At 37.9% G+C, this 27,669-nt stretch overlaps 1 protein-coding gene across 2 annotated transcripts in view; it reads left to right on the top strand.

Annotated features, from left to right (window-relative positions):
• Window positions 1-27,669, top strand: part of LOC150077304 (nucleosome assembly protein 1-like 4) — a 432,049-nt gene that overhangs the window by 363,639 nt on the left and 40,741 nt on the right. The gene's annotated exons all lie outside the window — the stretch shown is intronic.

Genomic DNA, 27,669 nt, shown 5'->3' with positions numbered 1-27,669 from the left:
CCCTAACACAACCCATGTGTTTACTTGTACCGCAATGACTTCCAGCAGTCTCTGAAATATCCTGCATCTTGTTTTTCAGGCTTCTGCTCATTCCAATAGAAGCAGTGCAAGAATCTCTTTCACCTCTGCCAGTGGCTACTGTTAATCCATTAGTCTTTGTCTCCCCCCAAGCTAGCAGTTTTCCGACCCACCTAACACTGCCTCGATAGCATCAGCAAATATTCTTGCACCCTTTCTATTTAAGTGTATCCCATCCCTGTAGAAGCAATCTCTCCTGTTAACAAGTACAGTCCAGGCTGAAAGAAATTCTACCCCTTCAGCCTTGCACAATCTTTCCAGGGCCGAATTGATCGACAAGGCTCTCATCATATACTCCCTCCTATCGTGTCTGGGCAGAATTGCAGACTCTTTCAAATTCAACCCTACTTCACGGCTTTTTTAGATCTTTTCGCAGATAAGCTTGCTCCTAATAGTTTGACAATTCATGGTGTACTCAATAGTAAGAAAAGTGGGTGGGACATGCTGTATGAAGTAATGAAATTTTTGGATATGGCGTACATGTGGTAAGAATATACCCAGATCCTTGACATAACGTGGCCTCGACAATGCTTCCCGCATGCACACTACTCGGACTCCCTCCAGTCAATATCTGGCAGAGTAGAGGTAGCAAGATTATACACTAGCTGATCAGGAAGCCTCCTAGAGAGTTACAAATAGGTTCCGTCTGGTGTACTAACTAGCAGCCGGCCTGCGAACACCGTTTTTGAGCTGTACCCTCGAAATGTAAGGTATATTGGATCTCGCCACGACGTTCATCATAACCTCAAAAGTCATCAATCATACTGCATGATGGAATAGATAGGGAAGGGTTGATCGGAACTTATCTCTAGAGACTAAACATGGGTTCCACAACTTCAAGCCTCCAATAAGCAAAGTGGTGGTATTTCACCGGTTGATGAGAGTCATCTACCACCTAGTACTGCCTGGTAACATAGAGGGGCAGCATTCCTCCATGTGGTGTGGGCGCCACACCTTGACCCCTGCTTACGTTGGTTCACACCTGGGTGGTCACCCACCATGTACTTGTGCATGGAGGTTATACCCAGGATTACTAACAGTCCCACCATCGTGAAGGTGCAAGCAGAGGATTTGGCTGTCACAGACCGTCCGGACTTCGCCGAAATTGGGTCCACTTGACTTGAGTGTCACCCAAATATCAGTTCCCTCAGCATTTTAGACTCCCAGGTAGCAAGTACAGCTTGTCTGGCATATCTGAGAGAATGTCTGTGAGAACCTCAAGGACCCATTATAAACCCATTATACAATAATGGGTTTAATTGTGTACACCTTTATTATGTGTTTAATTTGTCAAGGCTGGCAACATCAGTTGCAACAGTAATGGTAACATGGGTCTGACAGGACCAAAAGTTTCTTTTTGTATTTCTGAGAAAAGTTTCTGGTTTTTTGTATTCTGTTTGGAGTATACCAATGCTTGACCTTTTATTAATGGGTTGCAATATTTATTAAATATATATTTTTATTTTTTAATGAAAAATTATAAGAATTAACAACACAAAACTTTAATTCTGCTGAAAAGAAAAAAAAAAAATTTTAACAAAATATAAACATGAAATTATTAGTTTCTTCCATTTTCAAGTTTATAAAGTTAAGTGTACAAAAATCCAGCATTCTGCATATGTACTTTAATATACATTCTGCTTAGAAAGTATATTAATGTGTATATAGAGTAAGTGGGGGAGAATGCATCACCTAAGGAAGTTTCTTATTTACTCGCCCATTTTTGAAAATAAAGAAGTTCTGACACTAATAAAAAAATTCATTTTCTTTCATTCATAAATGAACTATAATGAATGTTTTATCTGATATGGAACCATATTAAAAAAATTAAGACCATATGGCCTTTTACTTTTTTTTTATGATTTTTATGATACTTTTTTTGTATGATTCTAGAATATTCCTGAGTTCTAGAATGTGCATCAGGGTTTTTTTTTTTTTTTTTTTTTGGGATTCAAGAATATTCGAGAATGTTCCGGAATTCTAGAATATTCTATAATTCTTGGTATTCTTTTAGAATATTCCAGAATTCTAGAATATTCTATAATTCTTGGGTATTCTTTTAGAATATTCCAGAATTCTAGAATATGTTCTATTTCTAGATTATTCTAAACATTAGGCAGGATTAAGGAAGTGTTCTGCAACAAAAAAATCTCACAAAATAACAATAGGGCACATAAAACTACTGGATGTTTAGACTTAATTCTAAGGCCTTAAGTGCAAAGACACAAAACAGATAAACCATGATCCTTGTAGCTGAAACTCTGCTCTTTCTAGTGGTGGAAAAAACAAGAGAATTGAAGGTGTCCTACAATAAGATATTTGCCTTTGAAAAATTTTGAAAGTCCAATTTGACTTTCAAATTTTGAGTCAATCTTTGAAGAAAAATATCTCAGCCAGAAAACAAGTATAAGAGTTGATATTTAGCTAGGCTGAACTCATGCAGTTGGTAAGTGGAATGTCCAAAGAAGAAAGTACCAAAGATTTTTATTTCAGAGTTATGACTTTCAAGTCTTGCTTAAATTTGTCACTACAAATTTTTGATGCCAGTTTTAGACCGCATTGTAAAAAATGTGAAGATTTTTGAGCCTGGACACCAAATGCTAACTAGGTATAACAAGATTCAGAGCACTACCTCTCACTGTTGTGCAACAGTAACACTTAAAACTTTGAAAATTTTTGTGATTTATTCTGCATAACACAAGTGACCTCCACAAAAAAGGTGCTGGTGCATCAAGCTTACTATATTTTGAACTGAATTTTTGCACAGCTTCATTTGAAACCTGTTTAAACATCCACACAGAGTTTCAACAAAATTGAAGATGGTCGAGCAGGGACCCCTAGGCCACTTGACATGGACTGACCCTATATGAATGGAGAGAATGTCATAGCATAAAGAGTAAGATGCCCATTAATTATATTTAGCTAATTATGTAACGTATGATAAATAATTTATGTAATTTGAAAAATAAATAACAAAATGCATACTCAATGTGTGGTGGGGGGGAGGAATTTTTTATTTGACATTTAAGAAATAATCAAATACTAAAATGGGCTATACTTTGGACAGAAAAATAAAAAAAATAAAAAATGAAAAGTTTTCGGTTACAGTTTATAGTTGTATAGGCCTAATTTGAATTACCTGAGGATTCAAATTACAGAATAAACTAAACTTCTTGGTGTGTTAAGATCAAGAGCAGTTTTCATATTTTTCTTTAAAGCTGCATTCCTTATGGATGCACTTTCCACACACACTATCCAGTCATATTTTTAGCCATTCTTTGAATAATAATAGTCATTACATTGTGTTATTATAATGGCACAATAATTAATTGAATTATCATTTCCAACAGTGAATCATCATTTGAACTTGCATCTAATTCCATCATTACTATTTTGTTTGAAATAATTTGAATATTTTGTCTGAGGCTATTTACTTTTTGAATATTTTGTTAACAGATTTTGATGTTGTATTAATAAATAACCATAACAAAACATCCTGATAGCTGGGTATTGTTATTAAAAGGTGTCTGGCTCAGTGGCTCTCAGCCTTTTTTCAGATACAGGCAACTATTACACGGAACAACAAATTTTGGGTCATATCTTGTTACGGGCATGAAAGTGTTTACTTTATAGATTTTGGGGTGCTAAACACGAAAACAGTGCTTAAAATAGCAGATTGCTCTTGTTTTCAAAGAAAAGTAGTTTTTTACATTTATACAAGGTATTTTTTATTTATATGGCAGTAAGATGTAGCTATGAACACATTGTATTAAACATGGGACCTTTTTGTCTTTCGCTTGTATTCAGCTTCCTGAGCATCCCTTTTCACCATCCAACAATAATCGGCTAACGTGGCGGCACTATTTGCTTTTGTATCTTTGTTCCATCACTATGATGTCTTGATGGAAGCACTTCTCACGTTCATTGCTAACTGCACCACAGTTTGGCAGGAAGAAATACAGGTGTGAGTGCAAGAAAGGCATCTTTCATGACATGTTGCACCCCAGTTTTTCATAAGAAGTAATGAACTCTTCCACAAGCTGCCCTAGTTGCTGGCTTTAACATTTCCCAGAAAACCGGTCAAAACATTCAAAAAGTTTTCCATGATTATTTCTCGCTATCACTAACAGCACATTCAAATTGTTCATCTTTGAAAATTTGCCTTATTTGTGGACCAATGAAAACGCCTGCCTTAATATTCTCTGTAGTGTATCTAAGTATGTGAATGTAGGACCATTCACTTCCAAAGCCTTCATGAGCCCCAGTTTGATGTGGAGTGGTGGAAGCAAAACTTTATTTGGATCTACCAGAGATTCAAATGCTAGATTCTTCATTCCAAATGTTAATGATTTTTGTTCAGGCCAACTCCTCTTCTCATAGTGCATCCTTGGCACGACTATCCCACTTGCAGAGCAAGAAACATTACTTTATTTAGTGTAACTCTTTTGTAGTCCTATAAAATGGTGATTATCTTTAAATCACCACATATCTGCCACTCATACTTCTGATAGTGTATGCCTAAGAGGATGTTCTCCATGTTTGAGTGTTTCTTTTTTGTGGATGGAATATGCAAGAGGCATTGAAGGCAGCATATTTCTATTGTGTAATAATACAGCCTTAAGGCTAACCTTAGAAGCATCTATAAATTGTTGTCATTCTTCGGGAACATTCCTCATTGCTGCCATTAGACCATCAACATCCTTACAAACAGTTCACCTTCTGTTTGATAGAATTTATCATAATCTTTATTTCAAGTATGAAATGTTGTCACTTTCACAGAATGATCTAGATTCTAGAAGATTCCATTGTTGTAATCTCGAGGCCAAAAGTTCTACTTTATTCTTCGGCAGTTCAAGATCCCTGATGAGGTCATTAAGCTCACTTGATGTATCTTATGTGGTTCAGAAGGTTCGGATAAAATGATGGATTTCTTGACATAGATGGCTGGTGTACTTCTTTGTGTATATCAAATTGATGTTCATCAGTGTCTTCATTTTCAGCAGAGTGCACAGCAAAACGGTAAGGTGGTTTAGGAATAGGTAGTACTTTACCATGAGGAATGTGACTAATTGCAGATGGTATATTTGGGTATATCACTGGCCACCTCTTCTTCGTTGTCATCCTTTTCTAATAGGAGGCATCATACAGAAGTAACATCAGGAGCTCGCATCTGGGCTTGGCACACCCAGGGTCCTGAGCTGAATATCATCATTCTTTTTCTCTTTCTTGATTCCCTTCTACTTCTGACTCTTGTTTTTTTTCTCTCTCTCTCTCTCTCTCTCTCCCCCTCCCTCCCTCCCTCCCTCCCTCCCCCTCAAGGTAACTCAGGATTTTTTTTTTTTTTGGCTGGTACAACAAAAGCCTCAGGCTTCCTTGCACCATATGGCTAATAATAATATGTGATGTAATTTGTTGGCTCCCTCCATATCATCGGCACTGTGAAAGGCATAAAACATCCCTTTTGATTCACCCACACATTGAGTTTTGGTGAACAGGTAGTGCAGCATATGTGTGGAGCCTAGTTCTTATCCTGGTTGCCTGCATTACACCCAAAGTACAAGAAGTAGCCATTTTTTAAGGCTGGGGTTAAGAGATGCTTTCTTGAAGCTAACATAACTTCTCCACATACGTAGCAGAAGTCATCTGGACTATTCATACAATTGCAGTGTGTATTATTGCGCAGCATATTTTGCTCAGTATTTGAGTCTGCACATCTCAGACGTATCAGAAGTACCTAGCGATATTCAAGGATTATTGCAAGAGTTGAAGTTGTATTTGAGGCGGCAATCATTTATCACGTGTGGTGCAGAACGAGACGACAGTTGCTTATCATGTGATAAAAGCACGGTGGTACTGAAACTGTGGTCATGCATTTTGCCATAGTTGATAATGTAGATATGAGACCCCAAATGTAATTCAAAAACAAGAGCCAATTGACAAATTTTAATGTGATTTTTATGTTCAGCAGCGTAAAATTAGTCAAAATTGGGTATTTTTGTTTTTGTAACATTTTACGTGTTGACCAGTGTTATATTAGAGGCAGAAGCCACAGACTTCAAAAAATATTAACCCTGTATTAGTCAAGGGAAAGTGGGAAATTACTCTGTGCCTGTGAAAATTTGAAAAATCAGCAAAAAATAATTCAAAATTGTTCATTTTTTTGAAGCCACCTATAATTTAAATCTTTTCTGAATAGAACTGTGATTTAATCCATGATCTGTATTAAAAATATATTTCTAATTGATTTTTGAAAACTAAAACTCACTTTAGACCTGTTGGAGAGCAAATGTAAATTTAAAACCTTGCCATTCAACCTATGTGCTTTGACTCAAGGAGAGCCTGCCATTAACAGCAGTGCTTGTCAAAAAGCCAGAGAATGTTACTGATTGGAGGAAGGCACATGGCAGTTACGTGAAATTACCATCAATATATCTTCATGACACATGCCAATCAACACGTACATATAATTAATTTTAACTCAATCATGAATTTTTATAACTGTGTGATAATTAATAGATTTCTAGAATTTTCTGCGAAACAGTTAAAAAAATCCATTTTCAATAACAGGTATTAGGAGTTTCAGCTGTGTGGATGGAGTAAATGAGGCACAAAATGCTGTTAGTCACATGGGGTCATTTACAGTGGTGTATTCGGGCGGGAACAGTGTTCCAGTACATGTTTTCTGAATGTCATAATAGAAAACCATTAAATTTATAAACCTAATATTATGAAACAATGGCATAATCAAAGGGGAGGTAGCAATTATATCTATTTTACCCATGCTATTAGAAATATATATTAATAGTAATCTTTAAAATTCATAATTTCTTTAAAAATTTATTTAAAAACAAAAATTTAAATTTTGCAATGAAACTTGAAATTCCTTACTAAAGTACAATGTGTTAGATAAGAGATCCAACGAATGAGATATACTGTGATGCATGCAAATGCTGCATTTTGATTCGCCATGTGCTGAATGCTAGAACTGGCTGTTCTATGAACCATGAATCTGAAGTCTGATTCGGTTACTGTAAAGTCGAAGTGGCATGATCATATAGTCTTCTGGAAAATGATGTACAGGATTTTTTTTTATTTTTTTTTTTTTTATTTTTGTCATTCATATATGTATTATATACTGGTATACAAAATTTAAGTACCAGTCAGGTTTTCACCTGTAGCTTCTCATAGGAGTGGCCTTGGATATGGGAAAAACATACCAAAGGAACCTCATGAGGTACAGAATGATGAAGGAAACAACACCGACACAACAACGGAAACAAAATGGTATAGAGGCACTTTATTCAAAAATGGCGACATAGCACTGGCTGCCATGATACAGATGCATCACTGCCAAAGATGGAACAAAGGGAAGAGGTGGTCCTCAGTAGGAGATATGGCCACCCCTAATGTCGATGCAGGCTTTGCACTACCTGTCCATACTTAGACCAGTGTTGTTGATAAGTTCTTGCAGTAACATTGTCTATTTCTCTGTCAGTGCCACTAGACATCTCCCCAGAGCGTCCTATATGTGTTCAATGGGATTTAGAGTGGTAGAATGGGCAGGCTAATTGATACGAACAATGTCCTCACTTTCCAAAAGCATATCAGCAGCTGCAGTGTGATGGGGTGTGGCATTATCATCCATAAACTCTAACTTGGGGCCAATGGCACCTTGGAACAGATGCATATAGGGAAGGATTAACTCAGTACAGTAGCGTGCACCAGTTACAGTACTGCTTTTCAGTATCTGGAGTTGTGTACGTCCATCCAAGATAACGCCTCCCCCAGACAAGAACACCTCGACCGCCATATCGATCCCTTTCAGTGATGTTTGCGGGGGGGGGGGGTACCATGTGCCAACCTCTCGCCAGATTAGAGGCTGCTGAGACTGAATCTACTCTCATCAGTAAAGAATACCTTTAGAAATAGTGTAGGTCCTTAAGGTTTGCACACTAGTGTATATATAATTTGTACATGTGAGTTTGTGACTGATCTCTACTATTTAGATTAATTAATTTATTTATTACTGTTTCTTCTAAGGTAAAAATTAATTTTTACAGGATTAAATATATAAATTTAAATTTACGTAATTTCAGTATTTAAAAATTAAAAGAAGAAATTTTCATTAAATAGAAAATGAGTGAAAAACGCAAGCAAACAACATTAAATAGATTTCTTGATAAAAAACTGAAAACTGTGCAAGAAAATGTACAAACATGTGTAAATGATAATGACATGATCTCTTCTTTTCCATCAAGGTGTAAAAAGATGAAAGAAACAGTGACACAGAACTAAAATTTAATTGGCCCCACGTTTGGAATGCTGATATGTGGACTGAGAAGAAGAAATATCCTTGGCTTATGTGCGATGCCAGAAAATTATATTTGACTTGTGCTGCTGTAAAAAAATTAGGGCTGTCTAAAATGCAGGGAGTTATCATTTCAAAGGAATGTAGTTTGGTGGTAATGGTATCATCTTATGGCAAAGATAGAAGTGCACAATTGAAATCTTTGCGTAAGAAAATTTATGAACATTCAAAAAGTACTTCACATATACAGGCTGAAAAAATTTTGCAACCTGCAGACAAACAACATTTAGAAGTGGTAATTGATCAAATGAATGACTTTGAAATTTCTAGCACCTGTAAGGTTTTTAGAACTGCATGTTATATTGCGAAATATGATCGACCATATGCTGACCATTTTGAGTTGTTACTACTTCAAGAATTGAATGGCACTGTTATTGCTCACGGTTTGCGTTCAAGATTAAGTGCTATTAATATAATAGAGCATGTCGCAAGGCAATGAAATTAAAATTGTGCCAACAAATTGTGGAAATACGTGGAAACTTATCAATTCTCATTGATGAGTCTACCACTCTAAGCAAGAAATCTACTCTGATTATTTATTTAAAATGTGAAACCAATAAAATGAAAGATCCACATTACTTGTTTCTTGATTTAATCGAATTTCGAGATCAAACAGCTTTCACAATAACAGTGTCTCTTAAAATGTCTTGAAAAATACGGCTTTGACGACAATTATTTAAAACACTATTTAATTTCTTTTATGAGCAAGGGGGCAAGTGTTATGTTAGGCAGAAAATCTGGAGTTGGAAATAAATTATTAGAAAAATATCCAAATTTGATTATATGGCATTGTTTAAACCATCGGCTTGAGTTATCAGTTGGAGATGAAATATCAGAAGTTCATGGAATTAACCATTTTCAAATATTTATGGACAAGTTGTACACTTTGTACAGTCAATCTCCAAAAAATCACAGAGAAATTAGAAGCATGCGCTACCAGCATCGGCGAAGAAATTAAAAGGATTGGACGGATATTTAATGTAAGGTGAGTGGCCAGCTCCTTTAGGACTGTATCAGCAGTTTGGCTAAATTTTGCATTTTTTATGCCATCATTTTGAAAATGCCAGTAAAGATAACAACTGAAACAAAACTGAACAATCCATATTCAACGGATTATATCAATGAATTTCATACAGTTTGTTCTAAATTTAGCCCTGATGTACGATGTATTGTTTGAGCTATCGATTCTTTCAGAGTCATTGCAAAAAAGAGATACAACAATAGTATATGCAGACAAATTGATTTGTCGTACAATTTGTTACTTGGAATTTTTAAAAGATCCTCAAAAAGGAAAAAAGTTGTTAGAAGCCTCAGATGCTATTGAAAAAATGCAATTATTTTCAGTAACATTAACAGACAATAACAAAGTAACATTAATTCATAGAAATCAATTTCTAAACAGTATTATTAATAATTTGAAGCATAGGCTGAGCGTTAGTACAGATTCTGTTGAATTTACTGAAGGAATTTCAATTACAGACATTATAAAAGAGTTGTGAATTCTTGAACCAAGCGAATGGCCATCTGAAATTGATCTTGGATTTGGAGAAAATGAAATAAAATCTCTCTGTAAACGTTTTAATTTATCTTTCACAACACGTTTGGATGCCTACCGGGATTATTTAGCTAATGGTGGTCGTAGCATGCCCACACAATTGGAACATTTAAAAACTTATTCCAAAATTATAGCTTGCAGTTCTTCTGAACGTGAGTGTGGCTTCAGCAGTATGAATTTAATATTAACTGAGAAAAGATTCTGCTGTTGACCAACAAACAAAAAGGGCAGTCACACATGAATAAGTAATTGATCCTGTGTGGGAATGTCTATGATTCTTCTGAACAGTATTTGTTATATTATTTTGGAGTTTTTGTTTTTTTTTTTTTTTTTCTTTTCTGATTTTTTAAATTTTTTGGCATTGTTTTTTACTTTTGAAATTTTTATTTAATAGTTAAAATATAAATACTGAATAAATATTCTAATCTTTGACTTATTTATTTTTGCAAATGAAAACAGCATAGGTAACTATTTGTAGTTAATCGACGAGCATTCTGGTACTATTTTTTTTAGCAATACACCTCTGGTCATTTACCCCATGTCACTTGATTCCAAGTTAAAATATGCAATGCATATGTATTAATACCCTTTAAATTTTGATACAGTGATATGTACTCATACATAAAGCGTGTAGTATATGTTAGTTTGTTATATGCATACCAGTATTATATCTTTATTTAGGTGCATTGTCCATACTTGAATGCAGTGTTCCAAGTACAGTCATACAATTGTCTTGTACATTGTGATGATGACCTTCCTAAGGTGCCAAGGATTATGACATAGAACTTCATAAGACACGCTCACAAGATTTTTCCATGTATTGTATTTAATAGCTAAAAATGTGATTTTTCTGTATCAAAGAACATGTTGCAAAAAAAAAAAACATATTTTTTTACAACATGTGAATCCACAACAAACTGCTAGCTTGGGGGGATTCACAGACTAATAGATTAACAGTAGCCGTAGGCAGAGGTAGAAGTAGTTCTTGCACTGCTTGTATTGGAATGAGCAGCAGTCTGGAAAGCAGTTGCTGGGGATTCCTAGGACTGCTGGGAGTCATTACGGAACAAGTAAATACATTAGGTGACTGAGGGTAACTAAGAGCAAGAACAGGTGAATGTATACTTGCATGTGCACCAATGCTAGAAGTATAGTAAATAAATTTGATGAATTTGAAACGTTGGTCAAGATATCAAAGTCAGATATTGTTGGTATATCAGAGACTCAGTGTCACACAGATATAAGGAATGCAGAATTGAAATTTGGAGAATACAACATGTACAGAAAGAATACACAGGATAGGGAGGAAGTGCATCCACTTGACATAGATGGACAGTACAATATTGAGTCAGTTTGATGTGACTTAAGTACTGGGAAAGCAAAAATGAGGGTAAAAGTTTGTCATATTTATCAATGCAGAGAAATAGTGTAAATCAGAATTTCTTGTAATGGGGAATTTTAACTTCCCAGATATTGACTGGAACTTGTGGTTTGGTCACTCGCACATTAGCAAGGCTTTTGTGAATTTATTGGATGATTGTTTTCTACAACAGCATGTTCAAGAGGTAACCAGAGGGAATAATACTCTTGATCTGATTATCAGCAGTGATTATTCATGCATTTAGAATTCACAGATGAAGGAACCAGTAGTGGCAGTGATCACAGTGTAGTGATATGGGATTTACTTCAAGATTTACCTGCAATCAGGGATAAAGGGAAGGGTTTTTGCTTTTTTAAAGGTGACCACAGTGGTTTCAGAGATTTTTAAATTCTATACAGTGGGACCAACTGAAGGTGTTACCATCAGCAAAATCTAAATGGGAAGCATTCAAGGAATTAATCTTGGAAGCTACAAGGCTATTCATACCAACTAAGAAATACTGCTCAAGGTTTAGGCCCAAATGGATGTCAGATGAACTAATGAGACTCGTGTCAGAGAATAAAAATATATGGGATACATATAAATTATCAGGCAAAAGAGAAGCATATGGTAGATATCAGCTAGTCTGTAATCAAGTCACAAAGGAAGGCAAGCGAAGGCAGATTACGAGAAATATTTCGCAAATGACGCAAAGAAAAAAAACAGCAAAGACTTCTTTAGTTACATAAACTCCAGCAAAGACTTCTTTAGTTATATAAACTCCAAAAGGAAGGGGAGGAATCAGATAGGTCTGATTGATATCGACGGTTTGACTGTACATGATCCTGCTCAGATAGCTGCCAAACTCAGAGTATCTTGCATATACATTCACACATGAGGAATTCTGTAGGGAAGTGGAGAACAGAAGCTTATTAAACTCTAACAGGGAGCTATATAATTTTGTAATAACTGAGAGCAAAGGGGATGGGAAATTGTCGAAGTTAAACATATGAAAGGCACCTGGGGTGGATTGGATATATCCAGTTATATTAAAGGAGGCTGCAAAGGAAGTAAGCAAACCCTTAGTCATAATTGTGAGAGCATCATTGGCCTCAGGAAAGATCCCCACAGACTGGAGATGTGAAAATGTATCTCCAATTCACAAAGATGAATCAAAGGATGACATGAGTAATTACAGACCTGTTAGTTTAACTTCTGTTTCTGGGAAAGTAATGGAGTCACTGGTTAAAGAAGCATTGTAAGGTCATCTAGACAAGACTGTAGTAATAATTCAGACACAACTTGGATTTCTTAAGAGGAAGTCTTGTGTGACCAATTTGATTGGTCACACAAGACTTCCTCTTGTGTGAAGACAGAGAGTCTTCACACAAGAGTCTTCACACTTCTTCCTCTTGGGAGAAGACAGAGAGTGGTAATCAATGGACACTGCTCTTCATGGACTAATGCTATTAGTGGAAACCTCAGGGTTCGGGATTGGGCCTATTGTTGTTTTGTATATTTATCAATGATATTGATGAAGGTATATCAGACTTAACGTCGAAATTTGCAGATGATACAAAGGTTGGCAGGGTTGTTAATAACAGTAATGACAGTATGCTACTGCAACAGGATCTAGAAAAGTTGGGCAGATGGGCTGAGAAGTAGCAACTGAAGTTTAACTTTGACAAATGTAAGGTACTGTATATGGGTAGCAGTAACCCTAGAGAAATGTACCAACTGTGTGGTGTTACACTCAGTGTAGTGGAGAATGAAAGAGACCTGGGGGTAATTATGCAGTTAGATATGAAGTTTTCTGAGCAATGCAGACAGGTGGCTGGTATAGCCTGTCTGGAAGTTACAACTGAGGAAGGATGTGGAGTTGCTAGAATAATACAGAGAATTGCAAAAAGATTGGTCAGGGGATCAGTTGGGTGCTCTTATGAAGAAAGGCTTAAGTTCTGCGAATTGCAGTGTTTGGAGACTAGGCACTTTTGAGGTGATCTGATTGAGGTGTATAAGGCCTTGAATGGTTTGAGGAGGCTTAATGCTGATGGGATTCTTTCTCTTGCTCAGATTACAAACCTGATTGGGGGGGGGGGGGGTCATAAATTGATATTGAGGAAAGACAGTTGTCAAATAGATATGCAAAAATTTGCCATTAGCCAGCGGGTAGTACTTGATACTTGGGGGGGAAAAACTCGTAAACCCGAGAACTCGTAAAGCGAGAACTGCCTGTATATAATTTACATTATTTTTTCCAAATCAGGAGGAGGAGTACTGCTGATAGAGATGTGCATGCCACAGGTTGGCCCACTCCCTGTTGTAAACAGTTTAAACTTTGTTTTCTTTTTATTCACTTCCCCAATATATCCATTTTTTTTTTTTTTTTTTTTCTTTGGTGGTAGTTGGAACATAGGCTTCTGTGACCATAATGCACCTCCCAAGGTTTTTGCAGTACTTTGATCCAAGCCCAAGGCAGGAATCGAACCCGCGACCTTGCCAGACAGGCATTTTACCCACCCGGCTAGCCCGGTCGGCAGTATATCCATTATAATTATTGAAGCATGTTGCACCATCACTAGCATACAGCACATTGCTTCCGTCAGATCTTTTTTTTTTTTTTTTTCAAACTTTCTTTTTGAATTCTGTAAACTTAAAGGACCACAATGTTCTGTAGTTTCAAAGGACCACAGATGATCACCAATGGTGATCATCTGTGGTCCTTTGAGACTACAGTTTACCCTTGAACTGTGTCAGCTGCTCATTTGAGCCGTAAAGCTCTCTCAATAGAGAGAGTTTTACATGTTAAAAGAAGTGCTGTGTGATAGGTCGAGGATGAACACAGGAATGAATTAGATATATTGGTGGTTAGTAGGTCATGGTCACATTTCCATGCTCCTTGATGGTTCAAATGAGCAGCTGTCACAGTTCAAGGACCAGAGCGTGTTACCTGATTAATTCAGATCTCTTCCAGACCTGTAATCAATTTCAATTTCCTGAATATGGATTTAATTCAGGAAATTAGTAGTATCATTATTACCTGGTAGTAGTAGTAGTAGAGGCATATGATGCAAGAAAGCAAGTGTATGAACTTATTTACCATCAGCAAAAAAAAAAAAAAAAAACGATTTCACACATCCATTCCTCTAAACGTTTGTCCAGTTCCTCCTTGTATTTATTTAAGCTATCAACTTCCACAGACAGACAGACATTTGTACCAGCAATCAGCTACCCGCTGGATAAAGGCAAATTCCAGAGGTTACTTCTACCGATATACAGTACTTTGCATTTGTCAATGTTAAACTTCAGTTGCCACTTCTTAGCCCATCTGCCTAACTTTTGTCGATCCTGTTGCACTAGCACACTGCGATTACTGTTATTAACAACCCTGCCAAGTATTTTCTGCATATTTGGACATTAAGCCTGATATACCTTCAATAATATCATTGATAAATATACAAAACAACAGTGGCCCAACACCGAACCATGGAGGACTTCACTAATAATATTTGTCCACGAAGAGCAGCTTCCATTGATTACCACTCTCTGTCTTCTCCCACTCAACCACCCTTTTATCCATTGTAGAAACTTGCCATTAATACGTAGAGAGAATGGTAGAGAGAACGAGAGGTCATAGCTTATTGCCGCTCCTGGAACAGAGAAGTTTTTTTCTGATTTATTAGCTTAAATTGGCATATTAACTTATTTTCTAGAGTAGCTTTATGTTCCTAGTTATGATATGTAGTTAAAGTTTAATTTAGATAGAGATTTTGTAGGTATTACTTAGTATCGGTAAGGGTATCAAATCCACGTGTTACAAGTTACAGCTCCGTTGAACGAGAGGTTTTTTTTTTTTAACCATATTTAGCCGATTTATTAACCAATTGTTATACCAAATTATTTTCTGTAAGTAGCTAGTCAGGATCCTTAGTTCATTCTGAATTGAGACAGCGAGATTTGTAAGTTAATCAATACTTAAGTGTCTGTAGACATACCGTTCGTAAATTGCCGCCATTGTTACGGGATACAAAATATCTCGAACTAGATAGCATAAGCCTAGTATAGTATAGTACATAATATAATATTGTAAATTAATCAGTAAATCTATTGGTCTTGTTGAACTTCATTGTCAATTAAATTGTACTTTTAACTATATACGTATAATGACTTAGATTACGTAACATAAATAATTAGCAAAAATAAATAATTAATACTTAACTTGATACGGAAGTTATATAAAGGGATTTCGTAGATAACACTCGATACTGAAACATAAATATAATGTTATAACTGTATTATACAAGTGTATGGCTTTAATTTTGTACTGAAATTGAAATTTTATTGAAATTAAATCGAAATCATAACTCAGACCAGAGCAGCAAAGCAAAAGGCTCAAGCTAATGGAAGTGCTGTGGCTCAGGGGAGAACTGAGGGGGGACAGTTGCCCTCTGAATCACAGCCTTTTAAAATGCACTATTTGCTTGATGTTTGTGGAGCAGTCAGGATAGGGACATGATACTGCAATGGGGGATGTCTTTGTATGTGCGCCATGCAAGGAGTGTAAGGAAATCAGCCGACAACTCAGCATTGTTATGGGCCTATATGAGAGCTTGAAGGACAGGGTGGATGGCCTCGAAGGATTACAAGTGAGGGGCCCATCAAGCTCTTAGCTGCCCACACCAATGCCAGAGCTTGCACTTGGTCATCGCGCAACACAGCGGCAACCCCCAAGGCAGAATGCGTTGGTCCCAAAGGAACTAGTAGTTGTTGGTGACTCTATTGTCAGGGAAACGGGAAAGATGCTTTGTAAAAAGGATAAGTGGAACAGGACCAGAGTATGTCTGCCAGGGGCAAAGGTTGATGACGCTGTAGAGCGAATATCATCTTTTAAGGGCACAAAAGGTGATATAGTTGTACACGTTGGCAGTAATGATATTAAGAGTAGGAGACCAGTGGAATTACTTAACAAGTACAGGTCACTGTTGAAAAAAAGCCGTGAATTAGGGTTGTATTTGAAAGTGTCTGCAATTCTGCCCAGACACGATAGGAGGGAGTATATGATGAGAGCCCTGTCGATCAATTCCGCCCTGGAAAGATTGTGCAAGGCTCAAGGGATAGAATTTTTTTTCAGCCTGGTCTGTGCTTGTTAACAGGAGAGACTGCTTCTACAGGGATGGGATACACTTAAATAGAAAGGGTGCAAGAATGTTTGCTGATGCTATCGAGGCAGTGTTGGGTGGGTCAGAAAACTGCTAGATTGGGGGGATACAAAGACTAATAGATTAACAGTAGCCACTGGCAGAGGTGCAAGTGATTCTTGCACTGTTTCTATTGGAATGAGCAGCAGCCGCCAGGAAAATAAGATGCAGGATATTTCAGAGACTGCTGGGAGTCATTGCGGTACAAGTAAACACATGAGTTGTGTTAGGGTACCTAAGAAAAAAGAACAGGTGCATGTATACTTGCGTGTACACCAATGCCAGGAGTTTGGTAAATAAATTTGATGAATTTCAGGTATTGCTCAAAGCATCAAAGGCAGATATTGTTGGGATATCAGAGACGTGGTGTCACACAGATATAAGTAAGGCAGAACTGGAATTTGGGGAGTACAATGTCTACAGAAAGGATAGAAAGGGAGGAGGGGTTATGCTATTAATTAAGAAACACATAAAATCCAAGGAAGTGAAGCCAGTCGACATCGCTGGACAGTGCAGTGTCGAGTCAGTGGTGTGACATAAGCATTGGGAGATCAAAATTGAGAAGAGGAATGTGCTATAGGCCTAATGACTCTGATGAGTATAATAAGAAATTGTACAGGGAAATAGAGTGGGCTAGTAAATCAGACAGTCTTATAATGGGGGATTTTAATTTCCCAGATATTGACTGGAATTTGTGGGTTGGTCACTCACACACTAGCAAGGCTTTTGTGGATTTATTGGATAATTGTTTTCTAAATCAGCATGTTCGTGAGGCAACCAGAGGGAGCAATACTCTTGATTTGATTATCAGTAGTGATTCTTCATGCATTAAGAATCTGCAGATACAGGAACCACTAGGTGGCAGTGATCACAGTGTGCTGAAATGGGATTTAGTCAAGGAGGTAACTACCATCAGGGGTAAAGGGAAGGGTTATTGCTTTCGTAAAGGCAACTACGATGGTCTGAGACAGTATTTAAATTCTATACAGTGGGACCAACTGATGATGTTACCAACAGCAAATTCAAAATGGGAAGCATTCAAAGAACTTATCTTGGAAGCTACTAGGCTTTACATACCAACTAAGAAATATTGTTCAAGGTGTAGGCCTAAATGGATGTCAGATGAACTAATGAGACATATGGCAGAGAAGAAAAATGCATGGGATACATATAAATTAACACGTGACACAGAAGCCTATGATAGATACAAGTTTATCTGTAAGCAAGCTACAAAGGAGGTTAGGCAGGCGAAGGCAGATTATGAGAAATCTTTGGCAAGGGATGCAAAGAAAAACAGCAAAGAGTTCTTTACTTATGTAAACTCAAGAATGAAGGGGATGAATCAGATTGGTCCACTTGATATCGATGGTTCAACTGTTCATGATCCTGCTCAGGTAGCTAACAAACTAAATCAATATTCTGCATCTACATTCACACATGAGGAGTTATTCAGGAAGGGGAATGCCATTGATGAAGTAAACACTGGCAGTGCTAGATGATCTTGTAATAATTGAGAGTAAAGTGGAGGAGAAATTGTTGAAGATAAATACAAGAAATTCACCTGGGGTGAATGGGATCTATCCAGTTATATTAAAGGAGGCAGCAAAGGAAGTAAGCAATCCATTAGCCATAATTATGAGAGCTTCCTTGGACTCGGGGGAGGTACCCACAGACTGGAGATGTGCAAATGTAACCCCAATTCATAAAGGAGGATCAAAGGCCGACACAAGTAATTATAGACGTGAGTTTAACTTCTGTTCCAGGAAAATTAATGGAAGCACTGGTTAAAGCAGCACTGCAGGATCATCTTGACAAGAATTCAGTTATAGCTCAGACACGGCATGGTTTTGTTAAGGGAAGGTCTTGCCTGACCAATTTGATTGGATACTATGATGCAGTCACAAAAGAACTGGATGCAGGGAATAACTTTGATATTATATATTTGGATCTTAGAAAGGCTTTTAATACTGTTGCACATGGAAGGCTGCTGTACAAATTGGAGCAGTGTGGCATTGGTGGCAAATTGTTGCTATGGATAAAGGGATGGTTGAGTGGCAGAAGACAGAGTTGTAATTAATGGACACTGCTCATCGTGGACTAATGTTATTAGTGGAGTCCCTCTGGGTTCAGTGTTGGTCCATTGTTGTTTTCTGTATTTATGAATAATATTGATGATGGTATTTCAAGCTTAATATCCAAGTTTGCAGACGATACAAAGGTTGGCAGGGTTGTTAAGGATGCTACTGGCGCTATGATGCTGCAACAGGATCTGGAAAGGTTGACCAGATGGGCTGAGAGGTGGCAAATGAAGTTTAACATTGACAAATGTAAAGTACTACATATGGGAAACAGCAACACCAGAGAAACGTATCAACTCTGTGGTACTACACTGACAGTGGCAGAAAACGAAAAGGACCTGGGAGTGGTTGTGCAAGCAGATATGAAGTTCTCTGATCAGTGCAGATGGGCTGCAAGAGTAGCTCATGGTGTCTTATCAATGATATACAGGAATTTTTCTAGCAGGGATTGGGAGGTGATTATTCTGTTGTATAAGGCAATGGTCAGGCTGCACCTTGAGTACTGTATACAGGTCCGGAGGCCTCATTTCAAGAAGGATGTATAGCTGCTGGAACGAGTACATAGAAGGGCAACAAGGTTAGTGAACGGAATGAAGGGTTGCTCTTACGAAGAAAGGCAAGTTTTGCAAATTACAGTGTCTAGAGACTAGGCACCAGCGAGGTGATCTGATAGAGGTGTACAAAGCCTTGAATGGTTTGAGCATGCTCAATGGTGATGGGATACTGCCTTTTGCTCAGAATAATCACCTGAGAGGGCATAAATTCAAATTGAGGAAAGACAGATGTAGGATAGATATGCGGAAATTTACCTTTAGCCAACTGGTAGTTGGTTGGTGGAACAGACTTCCATCCCTTCTTGTGGAAGTTGATAGCCTAAATAAATTTAAAGCTCAGCTGGACAGGTATTTCGTACGAACGGAGGGGTGAAGTGGAAGGTTTTTTTTTTTTTGGCTGATGCTGCAGAAGCTTGCTTTCTTGCATCATATGCCTCTATTGATACTAATACCATACTGCTCCAATTTGTACAGTAGTCATCCATTTGCAACAGTATCAAAAGCTTTTCTGAAACCAAGTACTGCATATGATATCAAAATTATTTTTTGGAGTTCCTTTTCTTTGTGACCACATCATAGTATCCAGTCAGATTCGTCAGACATGACTTTCCCTTAACAAACCCATGCTGTGTCTGAATGATTACTTTTTTTTTTTTTATGTAAATCCCAAACACGAGAGGTATTAGAACCTATAGTACTTAGTACCATGCTTGGGTTGGAGGTTGAGAAGGTGAAAGAAGATTTCGCAGGAAAATCATCAATCACTAACTTGGCAGCTACCACAGAACGCATCCTCTCAGCATTCGAACAAAGAGCTGAGCTAGCAACCACATATCTCGACGTAAGCGCAGTCTTTGATGCCATGTTGATCCCGGCCTTGCTCCTCCTACTTAAGGAGAAATTTCACATTCGTGGTGATATGCTGTGCTTTTTGGAATCTCTTTTCTGTCACAGAATACTTATTCTTCATCGGCAACAACACACCCTATCCTGCGACATTACTGCTGGAGTACCGCAGGGGGGGGGTGTCCTGTTCACAGCTATCATCGTGCCCATTATTGCCTCAACGAATGGTCTCCTATGCTATGCCGATGAACTTAAACTGCTGACTCGAATTAACCCTGGCAACAATCCCCGTTCAGCTCAGCAACAAGATCAATTCCCAACTTAAGGATCTAGAATTGTACCTGGCAAACTTCAATCTAAAAATCAACCCACTGAAGTCTGTGCTCAGGTTATATTCTCCCTTAAATCAATCCCGACAGTACTCAACGTTTCACTCGCAGGGGTACGAATACCAAACGTACCCTTGCACACAGACCTTGGTATTCTGTTTGACCCAAAGATACCCTTTGTCAACCAGATCAACAAAATCAGTACCAAATTCTCTTGTCTACAGTGGATCTCAAAGCAGCAGCTGCTACACGTCCGACATTCTGTCACTGTTAAAAGGTTCATCACCTCCACCATCTACCTCGCCATTCTCTATGGTGCAGAAATATGGGCCTCTGCTGCACCTACAGACCTCAAGCGGGTGTACACCGCTGAATACTGGTTACTGAAATGGGCCAATAACAAGCTTCGGCTACCTCCCGCTACCACAACCACCATGATGGCACAAGCACTCGACATCCCGAGGATGAAGTTCCTGATCGTGCAAAAGAGGCTGGTCTTCACAGGCAAACTCATCACGGGCCAGATATCATCTCCAAACATTTGGAACGCTTGCTCTTGGAGGATTCCACAGCCAAGCCTAAGGTCGGCACCAGCACTCGTGGCTCACCATAACAGGCTTGTACTCACTGAGAGATTTCTTCCCAAGCAGATGCTCGCTACCCTCAACCGTGTGGACATCAACAGCATAATAAGTAACAAGAAGGACAGACACAACTTTATCAAAGCCCTCGAACCCTGATATATGGCCAACTTGTATGTATTTCTGTATTTATGTCTATCTCTGCGTTTTAGCATTAGCATTATCATTAGTAGAGGCATTTGATGCAAGAAAGCAAGCTTATGCAGCATCAGCCAAAAAAAAAAAAAAAACCCACTTCCACTTCACCCCTCTGTTCGTTCAAAATACCTGTCCAGCTGAGCCTTAAACTTATTTAGGCTTAAACTTAAACTTATTATGTCTTTCTGCAAATTTCTGCACGTCTATCCTACATCTGTCCACCACAAGGGATGGAAGTCTGTTCCACCAACCAACCACCCGCTGGCTAAAGGCAAATTTCTGCACGTCTATCCTACATCTGTCTTTCCTCAATTTGAATTTATGCCCTCTCAGGTGATTTTTCTGAGCTAGAGGAAGAATCCCATCAGCATTGAGCATGCTTAAACCATTCAAGGCTTTATACACCTCTATCAGATCACCTCGCTGGTGCCTAGTCTCCAGACACTGTAATTTGCAAAACTTAAGCCTTTCTTCGTAAGAGCACCCCTTTGTTCCATTCACTAATCTTGTTGCCCTTCTCTGTACTCGTTCCAGCAGCTCTACATCCTACTTGAAATGAGGCCTCCAGACCTGTATACAGTACTCTAGGTGTGGCCTGACCATTGCCTTATACAATGGAATAATCACCTCCTTATCCCTGCTGGAAAAATTCCTGTATATCATTGACAATACTCCATGAGCTACTCTTGCAGCCCGTCTGCACTGCTCAGAGAACTTCATATCTGCCTGCACAACCACCCCCAAGTCCCTTTCATTCTCTACCACTGTCAGTGTAGTACCACAGAGTTGATACGTTGCTCTGGGGTTGCTGTTTCCCATGTGTAGTACTTTACATTTGTCAATGTTAAACTTCAGTTGCCACCTCTCAGCCCATCTGCTCAACCTTTCCAGATCCTGTTGCAGCAGCATAGTGTCAGTAGTGTCCTTGACAACCCTGCCAACCTTTGTATCATCTGCAAACTTGGACATTAAGCTTGATATACCATCATCAATATCATTTATAAATACAGAAAACAATAATGGACCCAACACTGAGCCCTGAGGGACTCCACTAATAACATTAGTCACAGTTTTTATGCTGTATGTGTATTTCTTTTGCTTTTGGGATCAGCATTTCGTAGCCTTTTGTATTTGTTCACTGTATTTTTGTAGCATTTTGTATTTGTACGCTGTATTTTTGTAGCCTTTTGTATTTGTACGCAATACTTATCTTTTTCCTAACTGCTATATGTGAACCCCTTGCGCTCGTCACCGTGATGGGATATTGTGCTGTAACTCTACTTCACAATAAAGATTTATTTATTTATTTGTTGACATTGGACTTGAACTTCTGTAGACTTTAATTTTCAGGAAATACATATGAAGGAAGGTTGTTCCAGAAAACAGCAGTTGAATGAATAAACGAGGACGATGAAAAGTTGGTTCTGTGAGTTTGGAGTTGGACAGTAAATGGATGTTGGCTGGTGGCAGCACGTGTTTGAACTGTTTTGAAAGAGAGAGAGAGAGAGAGAGAGAGAGCGGGAATTATAGAAACCAATTCAGAAGAACAGTGCCCATGGAAGTATCTGTAGAAGAGGCATGCAGCAGAAACTGTACGTCTATGAGACAGCGAGTGGAGAGACTCTGTTAGAGATGAATCATTAATTAACCTAACTGCCCTCTTCTGAATGGAATCAAGAAGCCTGAGAGAGAGGTTTTGGGGGGCACCACCTCAGATGTGGGAATAATATTCCATGGCAGGGCAGATTTGCGATTTATACAGAGTAAGCAGCTGTTTGGAAGAAAAGTAACGCTGAGAGCGAAAGAGAAAACCAAGTTTTTTAGATGCAGATGAAGCAATATTTGTAATGTGCATGTGCCAAGAGAGAGAGAGAGATAAGAAGTCAGGGTAATCCCCAAAAGAGATATATCATTTTGCCTAGAAATCGGAGTGTCACCAAAGATAAGCATAGGAGCAGAAGAATCCTTTTTGCAAGATATAAGAAAAGACTGAGTTTTAGAAGGGTTGAAATCAACTAAGTTGTCTTTGCCCAACTGGAGAATTATCTGAAGATCGGCATTTAAGGAAGTGGTAGCAGATTTTCGTGAAGTTGAAGCTGATTGAGCAGGACAAGGTTTCTCAAAATGGAAAGTGGAATGCAATGTGCTATCATTGGCAAAACTATGGATAGGATTTCCAGTCAATGGAAGAACGTCATTAATATACAAGAGGAAAAGAGTGGGGGAAAGAACTGAACCTTGGGGGACACCGGCATTAGTGGACAAGTTAGAAGACAGAGAGCCATCTACCATCACCCTCAGTGAGCGATCAGAGAGACAACTGGATAACCAATTACTAAAAACAGTTGGCAAACCATAAGATGGAAGGTTGTTTAGAAGACCTTTACGCCAAACAATACTGCAGTTTTGTCTAGATGATCCTGCAATGCTTCTTTAACCAGGACTCCATTATTTTCCCTGGAACAGAAGTTAAAATAACAGGTCTATAATTACTTGTGTCACTCTTTGATCTCCCTTTTGATTAATATTTCCTGAATTTTCCCGAAGCTTATATGCTGCAGTTAATGCAGTAGTTACACTACAATTAAGAGTTATTTAATTTAATTTAATTCAAATTTGGACAATTTGAATTCATGGATAATTCAAATTATCCAAGAAAGAAGGAATATATATCTATTCCTTATTTGGTTGGATTTGTATTATTTACTTGGTAATATACATTACCATTCAAGTAGGGATTGCATTAGTAGTCTCCCCCCCCCCCAGTGTAGGATTGGATTATACGTCACTAGTGACAGCTCAAAGTCTCTAATGGTTGATATAAGATTATAGTTCACACACTTGGTGATCAGTTTTTGAGAGTCTGTGAGGAATACTGGGCCGGTGTCAAGATCTTTCTAACTTCCAACATGGAATGATTATTTGGGCAAGATATGCAGGTACCAGTATCTCAACAATAGCCAGCATAGTTAAGTGCTCCTGTTCTGTGGTGTCACAAGTCTACCATGATTTGTTCGACAGCAGTCAAACAACCAGCCAAAGGTCACATGTGGGACAGCCATGTGTGGTCAATTCTTGTGCTTGTGTTAAGCATCATGTGTCTCATCTCGTAACACAGTAGTGACTCAGCACAGTGGCCCAGCTATCCCCCTAATGCAGTGTAGGAATATCAATAAGACCGATATTCATATGGACTGTGCACCAGATATTAGTCCGTAGAGGCTATGGCAGTTGAGAGCTGTGACAGATACCCATACTCACTGAGACACAAAAAACTTTGTCTTGCATGGTAGAGTTACTTGTGTCACCAACACTGGACCACTGACATGTGTAAATCTGTTGCTTCGTTTGTTGAATTGTGTTTCCACCTCTGTCATGTTGATGGGCATATTCACATATGGAGAAAGCAACGGGGCCGTGACACCTGGGTGCATGATTGGTGTTTGGCAGGCTGGGAGTGGTATGGTTTGGATCATCTGAACACCATTAGTCAATAGTTTGATGGGAATGCCTACCTCTCTATCCTCGCTGACCATGTACACCCCTTCATGATGAAAGTGCATCCAGACAACTCTGGCTTCTATCAACAAGATAATGCAGCACGCCACAAGACCTGGCAGCTTGCTAACTGGTTTCAGGAACATGGCAATGAATTCTCCATCCTCCCATGGCTACCCAGCTTACCCAATCTCAATCCAGTTGAGCATGTTTGGGACCTACTGTAAAAGGATTTGATGCTATGGCCATCCAACCAGTGCAGGTATTACTGGACATACTGTGCAACGCATGGACAGCATTACCACAGGACTTCCTGCAATACCTAGTGGAGTCCATGCTAAGATGTGTATGGGCTATATTATGGGTAACAGGTGGCCTCATGAGGTATTAGGTAGGTGTTGCTAATGCAAAGCTAATTCAGTGTATATCTTTGATAATACAAGGTGTGGCTATTAAATAATGAGACTCGCAATAAAATAAATATAATGAAATATTTCATACCTTATATATTATCCTCTTAAAAATAATTGCCTTGGCCTTGTACACACTGTTTCATACCTTTCTTCCAAGCATAGAATATTTTTTTGGAAGTCATCTTCTGTAAGCCCTTTTAACTTTGGTCATTTTTTTCTGAATGTTTTCAATGGACTGAAAATGGGTTCCATTAAGTACACTTTTTAGTTCAGGGAAGAGAAAAAAGTGACAAAGGAGCTAAGTCTGGTGAACAGAGAGCATGTTGTTTGGAGCATCCACCTCTCCTTCCATAATTCAGGTCTCTTCCCTCAAATTTTTTTCACAGTCTTGCCATAACTTCAGTGTAGTATGTTTTATTTTGGGTGATTTGGTAGGTCATATTCATTTATAATAATTCCTTTAATATTGAAAACAAGAAGCTTTGTTTTTCTTTTTGATTTTGATATTCTTATCTTTTTGGTCTGGGGATTTATTTTGTCTTCCGTTGTATCGACTACCCTTTAGTTTCAGGGTTGAACTGGAACAGCCAACTTTCATCACAAGTAATTACAACACCAGAAAGTCTGGATGCTCTAGTTTTTTCAGCACATCTTGTTTTTTTTACATACTTGGAGTCGTCTCATTCTTTGATTGTCATTCAAAATTTTTGCCACTGTCTTTACACACACTTCTCATGACTAAATTTGCAGTTAAAATTTGTCTGTTTCTTTGTCCATATTGAGTTCCGACGAACCATTCTAATGCTTAAATGATGGTTACTTCTAATCATTGCCCTTACATGCTCCACATTTTCTTCAGTTTTCATGGATACATGGGTACATTTCATGGATACATCAACTTCCACATTCTCTCTTCCTTCTAAAAATCTTTTATGACATTCAAGCTCTTGACATAGTATCTTTCCCATAAGCTTGATGTAACAGCTGCTAACTTTCGGTTGGTGTTTTCTTTAGTTTTGTTAAAATATGAGGGTGAGTCATTATTTGATTGATTCATTTTTTCGTTTTACTTTTTTTTCTTTTTTTTTTTTTTTTTTGTTATTTTTCTGGCAAACTGCAAAAACACAAGGTAATGAAAACTTGTCTCACTGTAAAGCAAATGAGTGTGTTGCAGTGTTACTTGGTAGACAACTGGGGAAAGGTCAACTGCTGTGCCTTTGTTTCACAGGTGGCACTTGGTGTATGGCAGTCTCATTATGTAATAGCCACACCTCATACAAATGAAAATCAGGACTTTTGCAAATGTTTCAGAGTTTTTCCCCTCAGCATGGGGAGTGCACATACGCCCTTAGTATGTCAAATACCAAAATACTTTTAATAAGTGATTAGAGATCCTAATTTGGTAAGCCTCAGAGTTAAGTAAAATACAACTCTTGTTTTAAGTTTCTTTTCATATTTTTTGTGTTTGGATTCCTAGAGTATTAATGCCAGAATAAACTTAATAATGGCATCACAAAATTAACAAATCCCAGTAATCAGACTATCTTTTATCCCATCCATATACAGTCAGTTCTGCTATAATGCGGTACATGTGTTCCCAGTGGTGAGCTGTGAATATTTTAACAATGGGCTTGCACTTTTGCCGACTTCTTGATGTGAAACATCCTTTTGGAGGGGGGGGGGTACCTATCGAGTAAATCTGATCGGTCACGGAAGTGACGTCACCCACGGCGTCTGCCAGAGGTGCTTCCCATGCTCAGACAACTAGGCTGTGTGGGACACTCACTAGTAGTATGATTAGATTAGAGTGCATGACGCATTTTTCACGACCAGTACAATATCTCGAGTTCTAACTCTTTGGAATTTTTGAATAGTATGACGTCACAACCATATGACTTCATATAGTGACGCAAAGGCTGTTTCACCTAAAACTATCTACCACTCATGCTCGGCAGACGTGCGACCTTTTTTATTCTTTTTTTTTACAACTATGGAAATATAATGGATACATTTTTTTTCATGATAAAATTTTAATATTGCGAATAAAAAATAACAAATATATTTCCCATATTACAAATAACGAATTATCACAAAACATTCTAGAATATAAAACCAAATATTACATAAAAAACAAACTGTTCTAGAAACGGTACACAAAAATCACAGATTACATGAAAAAAATATTGCACAAATATTCAAGAAAATTTTCTTTTAAAAATTGCCATATGAAATTTACTTCTTTATTCATATATTGACATAACAATCCAGATCAAATTGAAGCAGTTGTTTTCCGTTTACATGCATGGTCATCATAATCTGCAACGTGTTTAATTTTCAACATTATTCATTCATTCATAATATTCACACAATATTATTCATTACGCTGGAAGCTTGCTCAGTTTCAGCACTGCTAATCGCAATGGTTTCAAAGATATTTCTGGCTTTCTTAATTGTAAAGGGAATTTCACTCGGGGCACTCGATTTTAAAGATAAACTGTCTTCGACAAAATCACTAAAATCATTAATTTTTATTTCATATTTTATCAAAAAAACAAATTTCTTATTCGGTTTTCACAGTCTTGCCACCGAGATGAAAGTTATTTTAAATTCCAC

The sequence above is a fragment of the Mastigoproctus giganteus genome, chromosome 12 (genome assembly GCF_048544385.1).
Source record: "Mastigoproctus giganteus isolate SK-2022 chromosome 12, ASM4854438v1, whole genome shotgun sequence".
Lineage (NCBI taxonomy): Eukaryota > Metazoa > Arthropoda > Arachnida > Uropygi > Thelyphonidae > Mastigoproctus > Mastigoproctus giganteus.
The sequence above is the reverse complement of the archived record's forward strand: the minus strand, read 5'-3'. Positions and strand labels throughout refer to the sequence as shown.